The sequence below is a fragment of the Notolepis coatsorum genome (assembly GCF_963971535.1).
Source record: "Notolepis coatsorum genome assembly, chromosome: 17".
NCBI lineage: Eukaryota > Metazoa > Chordata > Actinopteri > Aulopiformes > Paralepididae > Notolepis > Notolepis coatsorum.
In genome coordinates, this window is record NC_140181.1 from 94,997,027 (window position 1) to 95,003,125 (window position 6,099).

Consider the following 6,099-nt stretch of genomic DNA (forward strand, 5'->3'; position numbering starts at 1 on the left):
ATCTGCGAGTGAGACGGGGGGGGGGGGGGACAGAAAGAGCTGCTTTGTTACCAGATCACATAATAATAATAATAATAATAATAATAATAATAATAATAATAATAATAATAATAATAATAATAATAATAATAATAATAATAATAATAATAATAATATTATTAATAATAATAATAATAATAATAATAATAATAATAATAATAATAATAATAATAATAATAATAATAATAATAATAATAATAATAATAATAATAACTTTATTTGTATAGCACCTTTCATACAGGGGATTGCAGTTCAAAGTGCTTTACATCAGTAAGAAATAAGACATCAAATCTGTGTAAAACAAGCAGCAAGAACAAAGCATAAAGTGGGATAAAATAATGCATATATTATATATTAATCAAATCATATCAGAACCTCACGTTCCAATAGGCTTCTTGAATTTCTGTACAAAACATGATAAAGGTCAGAGTATGCACCCAGTGGATAGTGGGGCGTAGAGATAAAAGTTAAAATAAGTTAAATAATAGCAAGGGTCAAATGAGCAGACATGTAAAATCACAGTTTTTCACATTAGGATCTAACATCCCAACAGGCCACCTTGTTTATGGTTTGATTCAGTTTTAGTAGAATAGAAAAGACATGAATGATGAAATGAGCACATAAAGTGCAGACATACTATAAAATAAAATAAAATTTACAGTGCAATAAAAATATTCTGGATTACTGTTTAACAGTTCAAAGTCGTCTTTACCTTCTCTGTTTGATACCCACTTTGACCCTTCGAACCGCCCACTCAGGGCAAACCTCCCTCTCAGGGCACAGTTCTAGGCCTGGGTCAGTTCTATGTCGTATAAGCTCTCGCTCAGCGTCTACTGCACATATCTCACTTTGTGCATATGCACTGAATAAAAACTCACAAAATGTACCTATACATACCAACATCCGTCTGGCCACACCCCCCGCCACCTATATAAGCAGGGGTGTGGCCACACACTCACCCCCTTCTTCACTTTCACCACAAGAGAGTGCCTGTATACGAATCACTTGATGAGGTTATTAGCTGAAGAAAGTTGAGTAAAGCGTTCACATTATTTCTTGCTTTTTTCTTTCTCTCATACAATTCAAAAGAAAAAAGCTAAGTTATAATGTTTACCTCGGGGGGTCACGCTAGCAACGTCGCCCTTCACCAGCGATTCTTCGTTGCCTCCTCTGCCGTACGTCTTGGGGCGGGTTTGACGCCGCTGTCGTGGACGGCGTCCGCGCCCGGTAGGCGTACGGTGGGTAGCTTGCCTCTCCAAGGAGCTGGTACACCAATGTCGTCTCCTGTGAGATGGCCTGGTTCCGGCTCTGGTTCCTTTGCCGCCGGAGAGTCGTCTGCCGTTGGGCGGCCGGCTCCTCTCGTGGCGGAGGATTTGAGACGCAAGCTTTTTTCGTCTGCTCGCTCTCGTCGTAGGATGGCAGCTTGCAGACGTGAACGGCCTGGTTTCGGGGAGTTGCTGGAGCCGGATAATGATGCGTCTGTTTCTCCGTGGCCGATGGAAACAGAGGATTACATGGTAGAGGCAGATGGGTTGTTGTTCGACGCCCCGGTGGAGTCATGTCCGCCTCCCGTTCAGGTTGAACTGGCAGGGGGTGATATGTCTCCTTGGGGTCCCTCGTATTCTGGTGTTGGGTTAGAACCTCCGACTCAGCGACGAGATGCCCTACTATCAGCCACATCGGAATGTGGCTCTGCAATGGTCAGTAGTCTGTCGCATGTGAGGGACGCGGGCTCGGTGGGGGAAAGTATGCAGGGGGAACTGCATGCTTTGTTCCCCGAGCTCATGGCGGCGGCGGCCGTCGCAAACGGCGTACCGCTGCCGCAGCCACTGCCTGCTCCTGTCCCTGATGATCTCATAGGTCATTTATGGCAATGTCGTCTTGTGAGGGAGACGGGCGTTGTCTACCCATTTTTCCCCTCAATGGAGGCCTACGTCCGTCAGGGACAGGTGGTCTCCCACATCACGGGCCTCACTCCCGCCTACGTGCGAGTCACGAGGGTGGTGGGTCTGGTAGAGGGTATGAAGGAGGGGGTGCCTCGGCTTGATAGGCCGATGGCGGCTCTCCTTTGTCCTGAGGTGGTGTGGGAGCCCTTGCGGAAGCCGGTTCCCCACGGGAAATGGGCGAGGCGGTTGGCCAACTGGAGCGACCAGTCGTTCATCGCCGCGACTCAATCCCTAGCTGCCACGTCTAACATCGCGCAGCTAGCGAGGTTTATGTCCGGGATAATGACGGGCGGTACGGAGCTGACCGAGTTACAATATGATCAGCTCGCCCAGGCGGCCGGAGCCATCCTGCATCTGGTCCAGCTGCAGGCCGCCGCCGCTGGGAAAGTACGCGCCCTGGCCACTCTAGCTCAGCGCCACCTTTGGCTGGAGCAGGCGCGTGTGCCGGAGAAGAAGAGGTTTCTACTACTGACTGCACCCCTCTCCGATGCTGGGCTCTTCGGGTCGGCGTTGCAGCTCATGACTACAACCTGCAGGGAAATGCAGGAGGAGCGGTCCGTGCTCCAGCCTCATTTCCCGCCACCCGATGTTGCCGGTGGAGTCAGGCGGAAGGCTCGTCGTCGGGGATCCGCGGCCGAAGCCGCCGCCGCTATTACCGCCACTGCTGGCCCTTCGGCGAAGAAGGCCAGGAGGAGAGAGGGCGCCTCGACCACTGCAGCCGGCCCATCCACGCTCGGAGGTGACGGTAGGGATCGTCGAGACCAGGCACCAATCCTTTACCGTCCCTCCGGGGCTCCCCGGGGTGGCAAACCCTGAGCGGCTCGTGGCAGGTGTCGCTAGAAAGTGACTTTTCCCCCTATTGTTTTCCCTCTTCCCTTCCCCGGCCCGCATATGATTTTGTCCAAATAAAAAGTCCCTCCTAGGAGGGACTGTATTTTGTTACAAACTGTGTGTTTATTCACTACATATGATGGGGATACGATGTGTGAACCTTCGCTAGTGTGGGTTTGATAGGAGGGCTAGACTTTTAGTCTTTGTTGGTCGCTACATTACATGTGTGCTTAGCAAGGCCTGTGGCTGACACTCGGTCGAAAGGTTTTTTTTCTTCCTCGACCTGAAGACTTATGTTCTTCATATAAAGGTAGAGGTTAGTTGTGTGTTCTGTTGCTTAAAGGGGAACTATTTTACTATTTATTTCACTGTTTGGGCACTTTTACACAATTCCTGAGAGTTTATGGAACACCTCTGTAATTTTTTATTTTTTTTTATTCATTGTTTTGTATTTCTAATCAAGTCCTCAAAAACAGCATTTTTCTACCTCAAGATCTTAAGCCGTTTTGAGCTGACTGTGTGGAGTGGGTACGAGTCTCAGCACATGGGGCCACATTATCATGCAGCTGTGTCTCTCTGACATCACAAATCAGCACATTTTCAGATGACTCAGTTCAGTGACGGTGAATATTATGAGAGGAGAATTGGAAGAATGCGCCAATATGAGAATTAGAGACATAGATCATATTAATATAAGTCCACATAGCTAGGAAACAATGCTAAACACTGAAAAAGGCCATTTATAAGATAGTTCCCCTTTAAACTGTGATATTGAGCCACAACACTGTTGTGTTGGTCTGCAGTAGTGCTCGTGTGTGTAAAGGTACCACGGTCTTTTAGACCGCTCTCTCTCTCTATCAAATCTTCTGTGTTCTTGCAACATAAAACACGGGTGTCGTGTTCACATATAAACCTTGGCCTTGTTATAAACCCTGTTCACAGACTTGTCTGTGGCTAGCGTGCGTTGGGCTAGCTTATCCTTGGATATTCGCTGTTCGTTAGCATGCTGGCTACTTAAGGTATCATATGGCTATTGTTGTTGTCGTATTTGAGGGTTGGGCTTGCGAGGGGGTAACCGCATAAACCCCTCCTTCCCTCTTCTGATTGGTCGTTTTTTTTTTTACCCTCTTTTCATTCGGTCCGGCCAAGCTGTTAGGTCAGCTCGGCACAGGGGGGGGTTCTCTGACTCCGCACCTAGCACGGGCAGTTGAGTCATGGGATTCCCCCCGTCATAGAATACGTCACTGGGCACGCTTCTATTAGACGATGGCTTCCGTGAGTTTTTTACAGACCCATGTGTGGTTCTCTGTTATTGTCAAGTTGTCGGGGCAGAGCGTAGGAACTTGGTGTTCTGCTACGCTCGATATATGTGTAACTTGAGTCTGTTGGTCACATGGCTCAATGTTACCTTGACTTTTCAATTTATGGCTCACGTGGGAAGACTCTCTGAGGATTCCCGTCTCCCTCTTGTGGAGAGGTTGGCGGGGTGTAAAAATTAAAAGATTTTTTTCCTCAGCCGCGTCACATGGGATCCATGTCAGTCTGTGTTTTCTCTCTCTTTTTTAAATAAAGAGCAGAGGAAATGAAGCACGGTGGCTTCTTGTCGTTCTCCCAGGCGGCTTGGAGGAACAATGTCTGGTGTCTTGTAGATTATCCATTGATGTGTTTGGGTCTCGACGTGTACATAGTGCTGGCCCGGGGTGTTTCTGATAGGAATCATGCATGAGGCTTGCACGCCTTGGTTGCTCATTATTAAAACAGCGTTTTTATGGGGCAACTGGGATGGAGTTTGTCTCTTCCGAGCGCCAGTTTACTAGGTTTGTCTCGATGAATTCTCGTTCATATCTGGGGGATGTTAACGGAATAGATCAAAGCATAGGTAGAGGGGTCTCACGCCCTTGGGGTGGGCCACTGAGCGCGGTACGTATGGGACCGTCTGGGTGGCGCCCTCTATAATGTTTTAGATCGACACGCGTACCTACCCCCCTCTCCTAGAGTTGGGGATGTCGGCGTGATTAGGGCACGGGACTGGTTCTGGTCACGCTGGTCCAGGTCAGTTAACCCGTTGTCCGCCGGGGATGCAGATCTTCTGTTCTGGTACCCTGAGGGACTTGTGCTTTTTTCAGGGGGGAAAATGCCGGGTCTGCCCGGGTGTCACAGGGTTAGTCGTTATGGAGATTATTGTACTACGTTTACCCCTCACTGTTGCTTGGTACATGTTGTGTTGTACCTTGCGCTGTGCTAAAGGGGCCTGGTCTTTTTCTCCATTCTTTTCGCCCCTCTCTTCTCCCACTTACGCATGGCTGAGAGGGGGCTGTTTTTTATGGAACTCCTCTGGCATCCCTGTGTACGTCCCGGTCCGCCGGGCCCGGTCCGAAGTTGTTTTCGTCAACCCGTAGGCCTGGGATAACCCCTTTTTGAAAACTGAAACGCTTGTACTGCGGTATAGCCAGTGTATACCCGCAGGTGTGTTTTGGAGTTTTTTCCTGAGGGGTTATAGGAACGACCGCCGCATGTTGAATCAAGAGGGTGGTTGATTCCCTGGTGTGTTGGAGCGGAGTCAACTCCCGGGTTACCCGTTGAGTGTGCCCCTGCACGTTCATGACGTCTGCCAATCGTGTCAGCCTTCTCTGCCTCGGCCCCTCTAGAGCGTCTGGGATTTTTTGGTGGAGGCTTTGACATGGTGCTCAACAATGCCAGCTTCCGCCCCTTCCGCCGGGGTGCTGTTTTCAGTTGACCCCTTTGGCGCCTGTCTCGTCCGCAGTGCTCCAGGCTCGGGTCAAGTGCCTGCTGCCTGGATTGAGGGATCGGCCTCTTCTGGAGGTCGTCTCCCCGTTGCGCTGCCTGCTCCCGCTGTAGTGTAGCCTCTTGAGTGCTTCGAGTTACAGCCATGCTGACTGCCTGGGTATGCCAGGGTCGGTGAGCCAGGCGGCGTGCTAGTGGGGGGAAGGGCCTGCTCTTGGATGGGCCCTGTCCGAATACGCTGGCGATGTGGGGGGCGGTGTCACTAGTGACCGCCTGGTGAGGTCTTGATGCTGTGGCGTCATTGGCCTCTCCGGGCCCCCTTTTTCCGGGGGGATCCAGTCCCTTCTGAGTCTGGGTCTTCCTTCGCGCTCCGCTGCTACGGCCTTGCCACAGGGTTGAGCTTTGCTCTTGACCCCGTGATTTTGGGGGCGGTAACGAGGTTTGTTCCTTTCGTTCGTTCCCTGGTGGCATGCGTGTGCAGTCGTGGGGTCAAGCCACGGTCTGCTCACCCTGTGCGTTGAGTTGCTCGAGTTCCTCT